This window comes from Lontra canadensis, unplaced genomic scaffold (assembly GCF_010015895.1).
Source record: "Lontra canadensis isolate GAN:19392208 unplaced genomic scaffold, GSC_riverotter_1.0 scaffold186, whole genome shotgun sequence".
Classification (NCBI taxonomy): Eukaryota; Metazoa; Chordata; class Mammalia; order Carnivora; family Mustelidae; genus Lontra; species Lontra canadensis.
This window is the reverse complement of record NW_022631180.1, coordinates 681,680-699,988: the sequence shown is the minus strand read 5'-3', so window position 1 is coordinate 699,988 and position 18,309 is coordinate 681,680. Positions and strand designations below refer to the sequence as shown.

At 42.8% G+C, this 18,309-nt stretch overlaps 1 protein-coding gene across 1 annotated transcript in view; it reads left to right on the top strand.

The window, feature by feature from the left end:
* The window catches only part of LOC116860872 (DLA class I histocompatibility antigen, A9/A9 alpha chain-like), an 85,292-nt gene that overhangs the window by 2,780 nt on the left and 64,203 nt on the right, over positions 1 to 18,309 (top strand). The window lies entirely within an intron of this gene.

Genomic DNA, 18,309 nt, shown 5'->3' with positions numbered 1-18,309 from the left:
ATGTGTCTGTGTTCCTATGAGCTTAATGTGAGGACATGGGAGATTGGCCCACCCTGCCCATGACACCTACCCTCTGTACTGATTTGCATTCTCTTCTCTGATATGCTTTCTTATTCCAGCAGAAGCAGGACTAGACCATCTCCATCCCTGTCTTTATTTCATGTTAGGCTGAATGCTAATGACTTACTTCTGTATTGAAAGTGAGAATCCAGATATAAGTTTGTGTTTCCTTATTCTTGGCATGTGGGGTTGATGAGGTAATAAAAGAGGAGATTTCTAAAGTTGAGATAGCAAATAAATGGAAACACTGAGAACCTTCCAGAATCCATGTGTTTGCTGTGCTGAGTCTGTTGCAGGTGGAGGTAGGAGTAGGCTGTGAAGAGCCAAGCGGGGACAGGGTCTGTGCCCAGTCTGTGCTCAGTGCATCATGGTCGTGACGTGCTCCCCCCTCAGCTGGGTCATCTGTCTCCTCTGTGTCCTTGCTCCTTGTGTGGAAGCTTATCTACCAGGACCTGTGATCACAGGGACTTAGATGTCACCAGTCACCAGGACCTTGTGCAGCAAGAGCTTCCTGTGACAGGGTTAGCCTTGCCTCAGGCCTGTATCAGGTCATTGTCTCCATTTTGGAGTGGAGTGTTGTTTTGTTTTGTTTCTATTGTTTCTCTAGAGCATCAGACCTGTTCTTGCTCTTGTGTACAAGATTTCATTATCCCCAGGGTGACCCTGTCAGTTACAGCAGCAGGTGGCCTTTAAGCTATTGTTCCCACAGGCCTAGGTCATCCCCTGCACACAGTAGTCTCTGTGATAGGGAGAGATGAGCTTTCAGATTTATCCTTCTCTTCTCCTCAGTCTAGAACTGTTTTCTAGATTATTCTTAGGATTCTGGAGGTAGAGAGAGGGGAAATTCTGAGAAGTTCTCATCCTTATTAAACATCAGTTAGTTTCCCTGCTGCCCTGTCCTTAGTTCTCATGTTCCTAGTTCTCGCTCTGACCAAAGGTCATGGATTTATAAAGCAGAGTCTAACAGTAGCTTTCTGCGTGGTTGGAGAAAAGGACCCATAAAGCCTGAGTACAGTGTTTCTGGAGAGAGAACTCTGTGTGCTGTGCTGTGCTGTGCAGAAGAGATGGTGTGGGGGGAGGGGCTGAGCAGAGAGAGGGAGGAGAGGGCAGCCCTGTGAGGGGAGAGAGACAGCACTGATGGCGAGGTGGGCGCACAGAGGTAGGAGCTGCCACGGAATAGCTGTGTCTGAGGCACATCTAGAAGATGGAGTCCTCTAGCTGCTCATTCATTCAACTGATAACTGTCATGTGCCACATACAGGACATGCTGTGTTTACATCTGGGATACCTCAGTGAGACTAAGAAGAGGGAAAACATCCTGGTTTTGTGAAGACTATTTTCTAGTGTAAGAGGCAGATTATGTGGGGACATAATCTTGACCCTCAGACAATGTGGGGATTGGGGCAGGGACCCTCTCATGAAGCCAAGAATCCAAATACAGCTTTTGATTCCCTCAAAACATAAGAACTAATAGCCTACTGTTGCTGGAAGCCTCACTGATAACATGAAGGGTTGCTTAACACATTTGCATGTTACATGTAGTATATACTGTGTTCTTACAGTGAATAAAGTTAGAGAAAATAGTAGAAGTCATAAGGAAGAGGAAAGACGTGGACAGTACTTACTGTAAAAAAAAATCTTCATGCAGGTGCACAGGCACCGTGCAAACCAATGTCACTCGGAGGTGAACTGCGTATTGTGTAAGCGCAGTAATAAGGGAAGTGTTTAAGTTGGAAGTTGGCAGGAGCTGTGAGGAAGGAAACCCAGAGAGTCCCTGTACTTGGACAGGGACGACGGTCCTTTACTCCAGGGATCAGGGGAACCTCACTGAGAAGGTGATGTCTGAGGGCTTTGAAGGACATGAAGGAATTGTGTAAGAGGAGGTCTGGGGACAGTTCTTTCCAGGCAGGGAGCCTCTGGTGCACATGCACTAGGGCAGGAGCAAGTCCTGTGTCAAAGAAGGGTGAGGAGGCCACTGTGGCTGCAGCAGAGAGCAGGTGAGATGAGGTTAGAGGTCCAAGCCTCAAGATTAGAATGGTTTTGGGGCACCTGGGTGGCTCAGTCTTTCAGCATCTGCCTACGGCTCAGGTCATAATCCCAGGGTCCTGGGATTGAGCCCCACGTTGGGCTTCCTGCTCAGCGGGGAGCCTGCTTCTCCCTCTCCCACTCCCCCTGCTTGTATTCCCTGTCTTGCTGTCTGTGTGTGTGTGTGTGTGTCAAATAAATAAATAAAATCTAGGGGCACCTGGGTGGCTCAGTGGGTTTAGCCTCTGCTTTCAGCTCAGGTCATGATCTCAGGGTCCTGGGATGGAGCCCTGCATCCGGCTCTCTGCTCAGCAGGGGGCCTGCTTCCTCCTCTCTCTCTCTCTCTGTCTGCCTCTCTGCCTACTTGTGATCTCTGTCAAATAAATAATAAAAATCTTTAAAATAAATAAATAAAATCAAAAAATTAAAAGTTTAGAATGGTTTTGAGTTTTCTCTGAGATGTGGAATTTGAAGAATGAACAGATCAATATGACTGATGTTTCTTCAGTAGCACTGCATTCAGTAGACTACAATTTAAAAAGTGGGGTGCCTTCTGTGGAAATGGGGAAGACTCCCCATTTGGGGAGGCAGCATCACAGGCATCCACTTTAGGAATGTGGAATCTTAGATGTCTATTAATGAAGTGAAGGTGGTGGAGGGGAAAAGGCAAGATGGCAGAAGAGTAGGGGATTTCATTTCATCTGATCCCTTGAATTTAGCTGAATATCTATCCAACCATTCTGAACACCCACGAATTCAACCTGAGACATAAAAAAAAATATATCCGGAACCCAACAAGCAAAAAAGTGACTGTTTTTTGCAAGGCAGGAATTGTGCAGTCATGAATCTGCAGGGAACTATTGGAAGATAAACAGAGGAGGAGGGAGCTTCCATAAGCTGGCCACTGAAAAGTGATGTAACACCAGAGGGCAAAATCAGAACCCTTAGAAATCTGCTCCAGTGAGAGCCGTCCCTTTTTGAAAGGAGCCCAGGGGATGAAAAAAGCAGAATTCTAGGTGGGCCACTGTGGTCTCAGGATCCCAGGAGTCACAGAAAGAATGGGGGTGCCTGAATGGGTTGAGTGTCCAAGCAGTGGAGCAGGGAAACTGGTTACATTCAGCAGGCCCAGGAGGGACTCTCAGCTCCAGTTACCATAAAACATGAGCTGGGCCAGCAGGGAGACCAACTCTGCCTGAACACCCTGTAAAGGACTGGAACATGTGAGCCATTTACTATCACCTGGAAGGGGGGAAAATGGCGGCATCCACAACTGGGCAACAGCTCTCAGGGCAGTGGTGGCCCTGGAAAGGACAGTAGGGCGGCACCCAGTCATGACCCGGGAGCAGCAGAGCAGGCTGTGCTGGAGAGCCCACTACCACTCATAGTCCCACAGACAAAGGGCAGTGGCACTGACCGGTCCCTCGATCTCCCCACAAGAGGATTGGGGTGGGCGCCTACTGTGGGATGCTGTGGAGTTTGGCGCACACAGAAGTGGAGATTGTTTGTCCTGAAGGGTTTATTGAAGATGGTGCTACCATGATCTTCTGGCTCTGGGCCAGAGATCTGCACATGGCCATTTTTGCTCTGATCCTCTGAAGAGGAACAGAAAGTCTTCAGGGAACAAAAGCCATACAGACAACCAGCTTACATTGATCCCATCCCTCTGACAAGGTGAGGGACACCTCTGTTTCCAGGCAAAGACACCTGAGAAGCAGCACAGCAGGCCCCTCCCCCAGAAGACAGACTGGAAGGACAGGTGGGATACAACTGTATGGATCCCGCAAAACTGTAAACCTCCAGAGCCAGAGGAAAATAGTATATTGAGCTCCAGGTGTTTCATCATGACTCATTTATCTTTCAGTCTAAAATTTTCCATTTCTTTTTTCTTTTTTTTTTTTACCTTTTTCCCCTTTCAACTAGGCTCTTATTTTACCGACTTAACTTTTTAGTTGCTTTTTAACTTTTATTTCTTTATATCTACATTTATAGATATATACTTCATTCTAGTCCTATTTTCATTCTATTCAAATACATATATGTGTGTGTATATATAATATTTGTTTTCTTTGCAATTTTGGGATATAGTGTCTTCTAACACACAGACCAAAATTGGGTCAGGAACAAGTGAATCACCCTGTTTTGTCCACCCTGCAAGATTATAGTCTCCCTCTCCCTCCTTCTTATATTGTTTGTTTCATTTTCATTTTGCTTGCTTTTACTCTTGTGGCATCTGACCACTTCAGATTTGTCTAGGGTGCATTTGGCTTGCACCGTAGATGATATTTTGGACTCCGCTCTTTTGCTCATCCATCCTTCTCTGGGCAAAATGACTAGCAGGAGGAATTCACAACAAAGAAAAAAAACAGAGGCAATGGTCTCTGCCACAGAGCTAATCAATACGGATATAAGTAAGATGTCAGGGGTGGAATTGAGAATAGCAATTATAAAGTTAGTAGGTAGGCTTGAAGAGAGCATGAGTGACAGTATAGAATCTCTAAGGGCAGAAATGAGATCTAATCAGGCTGAACTTAAAAATCCTATCAATGAGATGCCGTCCAAACTGGATGCTCTAACAGCTAAGGTAAATGAGGCAGAAGAGACGATAAGTGATGTAGAGGACAAACTGATGGAAAGGAAAGAAGTTGAGGAAAAGAGGAAAAGACAACTAATAGGCCAAGAAGAAAGGCTTTGAGAATTTAATGATGCTTTGAAATGAAACAACACCAGACTTACTGGGATGCCTGAGACAGTAAAGAGAGACAGAGGTCTAGAATGTATATTTGAGCAAATTGTGGTTGAGAAATTCCCTAATCTTGGAAAGGAAATAAGCATTCATGTCCAGGAGGCAGGGAGGACCACTCCCAAAATCAATAAAAATAGATCAACACTCCAACATATACTAGTGAGGCTTGCAAATCTTAGAGAAAAAGAAGCTATCCTGAGAACATCTAGGAAGAGCAGTTTCCTTATGTATGGAGGGAGGAACATCAGAATAACATCAGAATCAGACCTATTCACAGAAACCTGGCAAGCCAGAAAGGGCTGGCAAGATATATTCAGGTTACTAAATGAGAAGAACATACAACCGAGAATACTTTATCCAGCAAGGCTGTCATTCAGAATGGAAGGAGAGCTAAAGAACTTCCAAGACAGATAGAAACAGAAAGAATATGTGATCACCAAGTCAGCACTACAAGAAATACTAAGGGGCACACTGTAAGCAAAGAGAGACCCCAAGAGCAACATAGACCAGAAAGTACCAGACAATCTACAGAAGCAGGGACTTTATAGACAATACAGTGGCACTGAATTTATATCTTTCAATATTTACCCAGAATGTGGGCACCTGGGTGGCTCAGGTGTTAAGCATCTGCCTTTAGCTTGCTTGGGTCATGATCCCAAGGTCCTAGGATTGAGCCCCACTTCAGGCTCCCTGCTCAGCAGGAAGCCCGCTTCTTCCTCTCCCACTCCCCCTGCTTGTGTTCCCTCTCTCTGTCATATAAACAAAATCTTTTAAAAAATAAAAATAAAACTTAAAAAAAATATACTTACCCTGAATGTAAATGGTCTGAATATTCTGACCAAAAGACATGGGGTATCAGATTGAATAAAACAGCAATAACCGTCCTGTCTAAGAGACTCGTTTTAAACCTAAGGACACCTTCAGACTGAAATTAAGGGGATGGAGAACAATTTACCAAACTAATGGAGTTCAAAAGAAAGCTGGGATAGCAGTCCTCATATCAGACAAATTAGATTTAAACCAAAGACTGGTAGTAAGAGATGTAGAGGGACACTATAACATACTCAAATGGTCTATCTAACTAGAAGATCTAAAAATTGTAAATATCTATGCCCCCAACATGAGAGCAGCCAAGTATATAAACCAACAAATGACCAAAGTAAAGAAACATATTGATAATAATACACTAATAATAGGGCACTTCAACACCCCACTCATAGCAATGGATAGGTCATCTAAGCAGAAGATCAACAAAGAAACAAGGGCTGTGAATGACACCCTGGATCAGATAGACTTCACAGATATATACATTCCATCCTAAAATAACAGAATACTTATTCTTCTCCAACGCACATGGAACTTTCTCCAGAATTGATCACATACTAGGTCACAAATCAGGCATCACTGAGACCAAAAGATTTAGATTATTCCCTGCATATTTTTAGACCACAATGTTTGAAACTGGAACTCAACCACAAGAGGAAATTTGAAAAAAACTCAGACACATGGAGGTTAAAGAGCATCCTGCTAAGGAAAGAATGGGTCAACCAAAATTAAAGAAGAGCTTAAACAATTCATGGAAACCAATGAAAACAAAAACACATCAGTCCAAAACCTATGGGATACAACAAAGGCCATCCTAAGGGAAAAATACATATCCATCCAAGCATCTCTCAAAAAGGTAGAAAATTCCTGAATGCACAAGCTAACTTTACACCTAAAAGAACAGCAAATAAAACCTAAACTGAGCAGGAGAAAATAAATAATAAAGATTAGAGCAGAAATCAATGAAAATAGAAACCAGGAGAACAGTAGAGCAGATCAACAAAACTAGAAGTTGGCCCTCTGAATTAATAAGATCGATAAACCTCTGGCCAGACTTACCCAAAAGAAAAGAGAAAGAACCCAAATTAATAAAATCATGAATGAAAGGGGAGAGATCACAACCAACACCAAAGAAACACAGACAATTTTAAGAACATATTAGGAGTAACTATATGCCAAAAAACAAGGCAATCTGGAAGAAGTAGATGCTTTTCTGGATATAAACAACCAAGACTGAAGCAAGAAGAGGTAGAAAATCTGGGAAGACCCATAACCAGCAAAGAAATTGAAGCAGTAATCAAAAACCTCCCAAAAAGCAGGAGTCCAGGACCCGGTAGCTTCCCAGGGGAATTCTACCAAACATTTATCATACCCATTCTACTGAAGCGGTTTTGAAAAATAGAAATGGAAGGAAACCTTCCACACTCATTCTATGAGGCCAACATTACCCTGATCCCAAAACCAGACAAAGATCCCATCAAAAAGGAGAGTTACAGAACAATATCCCTTATGAACATAGATGCCAAAATATTCACCAAGATCTTAGCCAATAGGACCCAACAGTACATTAAAAGGATTATCCACCACAAAAAGCTGGGATTTATTCCTGGGATGTGAGGATGGTTCAACATTCGTAAAACAATCAACTTGATAGAGCATATTAACAAAGAAAGAGACAAGAACTATATGATCCTCCCAATTGATGCAGAAAAAAACACTTGACAAAATGCAGCATCCTTTCTTGACTGATGCTACTCAAAGTATAAGGATAGAAGGAACACACCACAGCATCATAAAAGCCGTCTATGAAAAGTCCACATAAAATATCATTCTCAATGAGGAAAAACTACGAGCTTTTCTCTTAAGGTCAGGAACACAACAGGGATACCCACTCTTGCCACTATTGTTCAACATTGTACTAGAAGTCCTAGCCTCAGCAATCAGACAACAAAAAGAAATAAAAGGCATTCAAATTGGCAAAGAATAAGTCAAACTCTCTCTCTTTGCTGATGACATGATACTTTATGTGAAAACCCAAAAGACTTCACCTGCAAATTTCTAGAACTCATACAGAAATTCAGCAATGCAGCAAGATACAAAATCAATGCAAAGAAATCAGTTGCATATCTATCTATACACTAACAATGTGTTGGAAGAAAGAGAAATTAAGGAATCTATCACATTTACAGTTGCACCCAAAACTATAAGATACCTAGGAATAAACCTAACGAAAGAGGTAAAGTATCTGTTCTCTAGAAACTACAGAACACTTATGAAAGAAATGGAGGAAGACACAAAGAGATGGAAAAACATTCTGTGTTGATGGATTGGAAGAATAAACATTGTGAATATGTCTATGCTGCCCAGAGCAATCTACACTTTCAATGCAATCCTTATCAAAATGTCATCAACATTTTTCACAAAGATGGAAAAACAATCCTAAAATTTGTATGGAACTAGGAAAGACCCTAAACTGTCAGAGGATTGTTGAAAAACAAAACCAAAATTGGAGACATAACGATGCCTGACTTCAAACTATATTACAAAGCTATGATCAAGACTGCATGGTATTGGCACAAAGACAGACACATAGATCAATGGAACAGAATAGAGAGCCCATATATGGACCCTCAACTGTATAGTCAACTAATCTTTGACAAAGCAGGAAAGAATAATCAATGAAAAAAAATACAGTTTCTTCAATAAATGGTGGTGGGAAAATTGGACAGCCACATGCAGAAGAATGAGACTGGACCATTCTCTTACACCATACACAAAGATAAAACCAAAATGGAGGAAAGACCTCAGTGTGAGACAGGAATCCACCAAAATCCTAGAGAACACAGGCAGTAACCTCTTTGACCTCTGCCACAGCAACTTCTTGCAAGACACATGTCTAGAGGCAAACGAAACAAAAACAAAAAATGACTTTATCAAGATAAAAAGCTTCTGCACAACAAAGGAAACAGTCGACAAAACTCAAAGACAACCTATGGAATGGGAGAAGATATTTGCAAATGACATGTCAGATAAAGGGCTAGTACCCAAAATCTGTAAAGAACTTATCAAACTCAACATCCAAAGAACAATGAATCCAATCAAGAAATGGACAGAAGACATGAACAGACATTTCTGCAAAGAAGACATCCAAATGGCCAACTGATATATGAAAAAGTGCTCCACATCCCTTGTCATCAGGGAAATGAAAACCACAATGAGATACCACCTCACACCTCTCAGAATAGATAAATAATATGTTAGGAAATGACAGGTGTTGGTGAGGATGCAGAGAAAGGGGAACCCTCCTACAGTGTTGGTGGGAATACAAGCTGGTGCAGTCACTCTGGAAAACAGTATGGAGGTTCCTCAAAAAGTTGAAAATAGAGCTACCCTACCATCCACCAAATGCATAACTGGGTATTTACCCCAAAGATACAAATACAGTGATCTGAAGGGGCATGTGTACCTGAATGTTTATAGCAGCAATGTCCACAATAGCCAAACTATGGAAAGAGCCTAGATGTCCATGAACAAGTGAATGGATAAAGAAGATGTGGTGTGTAGATATATGCATACACACACACACACACACATATACACAATGGAATACTATGCAGCCATCAAAAATGAAATCTTGTCATTTGCAATGATGTGAATGAAACTAGAGGGTATTGTGCTTATACTGAGCAAAATAAGTCCATCAGAGAAAGACAATTATTATAAGGTCTCACTGATATGTGGAATTTAAGAAACAAGACAGAGGATTGATTGTAGGGGAAGGGAGGGAAAAATTAAACAAGATGTAACCAGAGAGGGAGACAAACCATAAGAGACTCTTAATCTCAGGAAAAACTTAGGGTTACTGGAGAGGAGAGGGGTAGGAGGAATGGCGGTGGCTGGGTGATGGACATTGGGGAGGGTATGTGTTATGCTGAGCACTGTGAATTGTTTAAGACTGATGAATCACAGAACTGTACCCTTGAAACAAATAATATATTATATGCTAATTAAAGAAAAAAGGGCTGGTATCCTAGCTCTATTAAGAACTTCTCAAACTCAACACCCAAAAAACAAATAATCCAATCAAGAAATGGACAGAAGACATGAACAGACACTTCTCCAAAGAAGACATACAAATGGCCAATAGGCACACGAAAAAATGTTCCACGTCACTTGTCATCACATAAATACAAATTAAAACCACAATGAGATACACCTTAGTCCAGTTAGAATGGCTAACATTAACAAGACAGGGAACAACAAATGTTGGCAAGAATGTGGAGAAAGGGGAACCCTCTTACACCCTTGGTGGGAATGAAAGCTGGTACAGCCACTCTGGAAAACAGTATGGAGTTTCCTCAAGACATTAAAAATGGAGCTACCCCACAACCCAGAAAGTGCACTACTGGGTATTTACTCCAAAAATACAGATGTAGTGAAAGGAAGGGTCATGTGCACCCCAATGTTCATAGCAGCAATGTTCACAATAGCCAAACTGTGGAAGGTGCCAAGATGTCCTTCCATAGATGCACGGATAAAGAAGATGTGGCATATATACAATGGAATATTACTCAGCCTTCAGAAAAGATGAATACCTACCATTTTTATTGACATGGACAGAACTGGAGAGTATTATGCTAAGTGAAATAAGTAAATCAGAGAAAGACAATTATTATATGGTTTTACTCATATGTAGAATATGGGGAATAACACAGAGGACCATACGGGAAGGGAGGGAAAACTGAGTGGGAGGAAATCAGAGAGAGAGACAAACCATGAGAGACACTTGATTCCAGAAATCAAACTGAGGGTTGTAGAAGGGAGCTAGGTGGGAGGATAGGGTAACTGGGTGATGGGCATTGCAGAGGGCACGTGATCTAATGAGCACTGGGTATTGTACGCAACTAATGAATTAATTAACACTATATCAAAAACTAATAATGTACTAAATGTTGGCTTAATGGTATTTAAATTTAAAAAAATAAACATGTCGTTGGCAGCTGAATACAGAGTATAGGGTAGGAGAAATATCTAGTTCTGAGAAACAAATTTGAGAGGTGACACCATATAAATGGTGTTTAGAGCCTTCAGCAGAAATGAGGTCATCAAGGGGGTGAGGACCATAGAAGAGAAAGGAATAGGACCAAACCCTGGACTCCTAGGGCTAAGCAGGCTAATCAGAGCGCCCACCCAGGGCGCTCTGCACAGTCTGGTTCTGCGTCTAGAAGGCACATAGGCCAGGGAGGCCCAGCCCTCAGTGTGCACAGGAATTTCCTGGACTATGAAGATCTAGACACTCTGGGGTAGAGCATGAGACGCTGGGTTGATAACAAGGTTGGTGGTGCTGCTGCTGGTCTTCAGATCCCACACTGAGTATCGAGCACAGGAAGCAGGATCCCCACATGGCCGTGCATCAGCCTCTCCTGTAGGGCTTATTATGTTAGTGACTCTTAGGCCCACACCTACATTCTAAGGTGGTGGATCTGGGGAGAGACCTGAGTATTTGGTAGCAGATCCACAAGCAATCCTGGGACTCTGCAGATAGGGAAGCACTGAAGTCCTTGATGAGAGCCTCCATTGTGGGAAGGGGCCTTATAAACACATTTAAATGGTTTTTGTAGGAAGAAAAATTCAAGACATGCTGAGATACATAGTTTCTCTCCCATGGGTCACAGCCAAGTGGCAAACTGAGGAAGTTGCTATCAGATCAACATAAAATCTCTGTGTTACTCGAAGTGTAGATCTTAAATGTTTGCATCGCACAAAAGGAAATGGTAACTATGTGATTCGATGGAGGTGTTAGCTAATGCTATGATGAAATTCTTTGCAGTAGAAATATATCAAATCAACAGGTTGTACTAACCCTAACCCTTAAACTTACACAGTGGTGAATGTCAATTATATGTCAATAAAGCTGGGAAAAAATGCTGAAATCTTTCTCTCTGGAACACTTCCCTACGTGGATTCATGACTCTTCGTGATACACAGTTACATACACATTACAGAGAGACTTGGGGAAGAGAGAGAATATGTGGGACCTTATTTTATTTCCAGGAAAGCCACGATACAGGCTTGAGGCTACACAGCTGGGAGCAGAATCCACATTTGACCCTAGACGGAGGCCCACAGACAGCCAGCACGTGCTACTGGGTATCGACACCACTGTCCACACCACTGACTCCCCTGAGGGAGGACACTGGACCCTACGGCTGGGACTGCTATTGCTGCTGCCCCTGACAGCTGCATTACATGACTGTCACACTGCTCAGAGTAGCGAGCAGACCCCCTGTGCCCAATGCATGAACACTGTCCCAGTGTGTCTGTCAAGTGTCCTGAGTCAGAGTCTAGCCAGTGGTCACATGACTGTTGAAGCTTCATGTCATGTCCAGGTGCAAGATTGTTTGGCAAAGAGGATTCTCATCTCTGTGAATGGAGGCATCTCTACTCCAACAAGATTTTTGAAGTGTGGCATTCCTCTATGTAGGAAGAGAGGTACAAGTTCTGGGAATGGACATTGGGGTTCAGGAATGGAAAAGAATGACAAATTTCAGCATTTGGAGCCGTGATCTGAGATTAGAACTTGATCTGGACACTGCAGGCGCTCAAGTCTGCTTGGAGGACGAGTGACTCATAAATGGCATCTTTCAACTTATTCCCTACATGGTTGTTATGGTCCAGGTTTGTCCGCTCCAGTACCTACTCACAGAGAAGTGGAGTAGCATTTTTGCACAACCAAGTAATTGCTCAACACGTCTTCTCCCAGCCTTTGTCTCTTCTTGGGATTAAAAACCCAGATCTGTGTCACTTCAGATGACCCTCATATACACACTGACATTTGATGTTTCTTCATACATGCACATATTTTCCGGGTTTCTATAATATTATTAGGTTTTATGTGGCCTCCACAAAGGTCTGAAAAACCACTTCATTTTAGACACTTCCCTACTTCATCTCTGGTCCACAAAGAGCTATAATCACAGTGCTTCAGCAGATCCAATGATGTGATATTCACGCTCATTTTTGTCTTGGCAATGACCAGTCTCAGACAGGAGAAGGTAGAGCTTTCTGGCTCACACTCACTTCCAGTTTCTGTGTGTACTTTCTGTGGGCTGAGGAACAGTTCCCAGACCAGGGCTGACTCATGGAAGACACAGATCAGCATTGGTTTAGGCAATTTACACTCTAGCACCTACTCTGGTGCCTAATAAATAGTAGAAATGAAAAATACTTACTGAGGACTCCATTTCCACCTACACAGTAGACTAAGGTTTGATGCTCCCCTTTCTTCCAAAAGAACTAAAAATGATAGGAGGAAAAAAAAAACATAAAATCATCCAAAAGTGCAGTAGAACAATCAAGAGAATAATCAATTATCCAAAATTTAAATATGGGCCAATAAGCCAGAAAGAAGAGTTGTTCAGATCCTTAGGGCATTTTTCAAATCTAGAAACTCTTAGCTTGGCTCCTCATGATCATGAGCTTCATAGAGAGGAGATACTGCCCAGAGCTGCTTCATGTGAGGAGCAGGAAAAACTCCCTTTCACTGAAAATCTGGGAACCTAAGATTCACATCCTCAGAACAGGGTGATGCAAATCAAATCTGTTCTACCTTCGAGTACAAGAACATTCTAAGGAAATTTGCCTTTCAGTTGGGAAAAAGTGAGCAAACAGCTATTTCAAAAACTTGCAGACATGGACTAAGCTGTCTGTGATTTGTAGTCCAAATTTGCTTTCCCATTGGCTATTGGGTCAAAATATCTTCATGTCATTAGTTTAGTTTATAATTGTCCTGGATTGGTGATGCCCCCAAAATTGTAAGGAAGAAACAAACTTCTCTAAAGAAATCTCTATTTAGCCTATGTGTTAAAAAAGTTACACATATAATTACACAGAGGAAAAAAAAGCAACTCATAGCAAGAAATGTAAAATTCAAATGGAGAAAATGACTGATTGAGTAACTTTAGTAAGAATCAGTACTAAAAAGCTCATGAAACGTCAATATTGGAATCATAATACACACAATATAACATGACTAGGATATGCTATAAATATATAAACATGTTATTTGAATATATATTACAGATATAACATAAAGAAAAAAATCACAAAATTGAAAATGTAGAAAAATGGCAAATGCAAAAGCACCTTTTAAGAAACTAATTACAAAATAGAATGATGAATAATTAATTAATTAAAATACTAATTAAATTAAATATTAATTTATTAAAGTAAGTTAATATTTATCAATTAATTTATATTTATATTTTAATTTATATTATATTAATAAATAATATAAAATAAATATTATATAATATATAATATATAATATAATATAAATAATATTAAAATAAAAATGATAAATAATATCTGTATATTAATAAATTATATTGTATATAAATATAAATTATATTTATATTATAATTAATAAATTAATTTATTTGATTTATTATTAAAATGAATTGAGTATTAATTAATTAAAATATTACAGTTTATTCACTGAATAATAAGTTATCAGTAAAAGAATGAGTGGAGGGGCCTGGGTGGCTCAGCTGCTTAAGCACCTGCCTTCTGCTCAGGTCATGACCCCAAGGTCCTGGGATCATGTTCCATACTGAGGTCCCTCCTCAGCGGGGAGCCTTCTTCTCTCTCTCTCGCTCTGCCACTCCCTCTGCTTCTGTGCACTCTCTCTCTCTGATAAATAAATAAAATCCTTAAAAAAGAGAGAGAGAGAAATGAGTGGATGTATAAAAACAAAAAGTAAAATGGTGCCATAAATCCAACAGTATCAATATTAAGATTACATGTAAGCGGTAAATAATTCAAAGTGCAGATTGTTGGGGCTCCTGGGTGGCTCAGTGGGTTAAGCCTCTGCCTTTGGCTCAGGTCATGATCTCAGGGTCCTGGGATCCAGCCCCACATCAGGCTCTCTGCTCAGCAGGGAGCCTACTTCCCCCTCTCTCTCTCTGGCTGCCTCTCTGCCTACTTGTGATCTCTCTCTCTGTCAAATAAATAAATAAAATCTTTTTTAAAAAAATAAATATATATATAAGAATTTCTGACAACAGTACAGGGGAAAATCTAAATGCAGTTGTTATAGTGAGGGAAGATCTAGGACCATGAACAACATAGTTGACATTCTATATGTTGTTACATAAAAGACAATTTAATCGGGAACCCACTGAACACTTTTTATGGGCCTCCCTTGTGAAACCATGGCTCACATGGGCCTATCACTTTACTAATGACAACTCTGTAAAAAAGATTCATTCCAGAGTACCTGGGTGGCTCAGCGGGTTAAGCGTCTGCCTTCCACTCAGGTCATGATCTCAGGGTCCTTGGATGGAGAATAGCATCAGGCTCTCTGTTCAGCAGGGAGCCTGCTTCCCCCCCAACCCGACCCCCGCCTCTGCCTGCCTCTCTGCCTACTTGTGATCTCTGTCTGTCAAATAAATAAATAAATTCTTTTTTTTTTTTTTAAAGATTTTATTTATTTAGTTGACAGAGATCACAAGCAGGCAGAGAGGCAGGCAGAGAGAGAGGAGGAAGCAGGCTCCCCGCCCAGCAGAGAGCCCGATGCGGGGCTCGATCCCAAGACCCTGAGATCATGACCTGAGCCAAAGGCAGAGGCTTAACCCACTGAGCCACCCAGGCGCCCCAATAAATAAATTCTTAAAAGAAAAAAAAAATCACTCCAAAATAGTTTGGAACCTCAACAACTGAGACATTTTTATAATGCTTTAAGAAATAAAATATACTACAATTTCTATCATCCAGAAGCAGTTTTATAACACACAGTTTATTTAGAATCTACAAAGGTTATAACTCAAATCTTTTCCTATATATGGTATTATTGTACTGATGGTCATGTTTTTAATAACACCCTAGTCTTGGGGCGCCTGGGTGGCTCAGTGGGTTAAGCCGCTGCCTTCGGCTCAGGTCATGATCTCAGGGTCCTGGGATCGAGCCCCGCATCGGGCTCTCTGCTCAGCGGGGAGCCTGCTTCCTCCTCTCTCTCTGCCTGCCTCTCTGCCTGCTTGTGATCTCTCTCTGTAAAATAAATAAATAAAATCTTTAAAAAAAATAACACCCTAGTCTTGCCATGGAGCTCGCCTGCGGGAATCGTTGGCTTACGCGATGTCTGACATGACAGGTACCTGGAGAGGGCCAGGGGGACACCCCGGATGGGTCAGAGTCAAGCATTCACGGAGCTTCAGAGTGCGCAGGACAGACGGTGTGTCAGTGGAGCCATTCTAGAACGTTCTAGAACGAACATGCACGCGGAGGAACGCAATCGCAGCCCTGCTGGGGCTTCTCCTGCCCCTCCCCACGTGGGAATCTGCGGACTCAGGCACCAGGGCATCTCCATGTGATCACCGGGCCGGAGAGCAGCAGAGCTGGGCTTCTCTGTCTGTTCATTCGTGAATGAACTGCCTTGTTCCTGGGCCTCGGTGGCCACCGCTCGCTCTACTGCAGGGCTGCACCCCTGTGGGCAGAGGTCATGAACATCTCCGTCCCCAGCAGCTCCCAATGGAGGGAAGGGCCGGTGGGGGTTTCCTGAGTGACCGCCTGCTCAGGAGCTAACTCAGGAGGATGACCAGGACTGGCCAGCACTAGTTAGGAAGGGAATCACTTCCTGAGTGTCTGTGAGGAAAGAAATGTTCATCTTCCGGAGGAAGAGTCTGGATGGGCTCCACCCCGGGAAAGGAAAGTTAAGGCAGAGCAACTCCCTAAGAGGGGGCGTACAGGGGTACCCTCCACTCCCCCAGCCCAGCTCCCACAGTCCTTGCAGAATCCCCCTGGCCCACAGCATCGGCTCCTCCCCCTGCGGGCCCCACCCTGCTGGGAAGAGGTGAGGGGGGTGGGGCAGGAGTACAGTGTGTCTTGGCTGAGCTGCTCCCAGGGTTCAGCATGAACACAAGTCCACACATTTGACTGCGCTGAAGCTCGTCCAACCCTCTGGGAAGGGAGCGGAGAGAGAGCAGCATCTACTTCAGTTCGGGAGCAGACTAAGCTGAGGGGGGAAGAGGCATGTGTGCTTTCCCTGTTAGGGCTTCTCCCATCTCTCCCAGGCTAAGGGCTCCTGCTGCAGCAGGGGGAGGGTCACAGGCAAAACCCAGGCTTGTCCTCCCGACTCCTCCCTTCCATCCCCACCCTGTGCCTGTTCAGGATGAACTCTCCTGGTATCCATTTTTGCAGGGAGAAGTGCAGACAGGACTGGCCTGGAACCCAGCACATACCACCACGTAGCAGCAGAGCAGACAGGCGCAGAGCGGAGGGGAGGCAACAATTGCTATTGCTCAATGGGCCTGAGAAAGGAGAAGAAACCTGTGTATGTTCATTGTCTCTCACCCCAGTACACCTGCACTTCGGATTCCCCTGCAGCCCTCCAGAGCACCAGCACCTATAATGTTCTAGCACATGGAGCTGGAGTGGGGCGGGGGCTCAGGGGCAGGGGGACCTTTGGGCACTGCTTTTTTGGGGGGGGTTGCCTTTTCGTTTTTAAGATTTTATTTATTTGACAGGGAGAGATCGAGATCACAAGCAGGGGGAGCAGGAGATGGAGAAGCAGACTCACCACCAATCGAGCCCAATGTGCTCCATCCCAGGACTTCAGGATCATGACCCGAGCCAAAGACAGACACTTAACCGACTGAGCCACCCAGGTACCCCTGTGCACTGTTCCCTCTATGGTCCCAGTTAGAGCCAGAGCCAGCCTTCCAGCCCCACTCACACCTGAATGCAGCAGAGAAAGTGCTACTACTATCCTGGTAGGTAGACAGATTGCACGGGAGGGTTTGGTATCTTTTCCCATTTCAGAAGTTATTTCCTCTGTTGCTACACAGTGTAGCAATCAGAAATGGGAAATGATAGAAAGAAAGAGTTGACTTGGAATCTTATAAGGCAAAAAGACGTAAAAACAAAATAAGAAACAAACAAATAAGAATTCACATGTGTGGAGTTTCATTTTTTCTTTTTTAAATTTTTTAAATTTTTTTCATTATGTTATGTTAGTCACCATACAATACCTTATTAGTTTTTGATGTAGTGTTCCATGATTCATTGTTTGCGTATAACACCCAGTGTTCCACGCAATACATGCCCTCCCTAATACCCATCACCAGGGTAACCATCCGTCTATCACCCCACCCCCCCAAAACCCTCAGTTTGATTTCTGGAGTCCATAGTCTTTCATGGTTCTTCTCCTCCCTTGATTCCCCCGCTTCAGTTTTCCCTCCTTTCCCTAATGTCCTCCATGCTATTCCTTATGTTCCACAAGTAAGTCAAACCATATGATAATTGACTTTCTCTGCTTAACTTATTTCACACCACATAATCTCCTCTAGTCCCATCCATGTTGATGCAAAAGCTGGGTATTCATCCTTTCTCATGACTAGGTAATATTCCATTGTATATATGTGGACCACATCTTCTTTATCAATTTGTCTGTTGAGAGGCAGCGTGGCTCTTTGCACAGTTTGGTTGTTGTGGACATTGCTACTATGAACACTGGGGTGCATGTGGCCCTTCTTTCCACTACATCTGTATCTTTGGGGTAATTACAGCCAGTAGTGCAATTGCTAGGTCATAGGGTAGCTCTCTTTTTAATTTTTTGAGGAAACTCCACACTGTTTTCCAAAGTGGCTGCACGCCCCCCA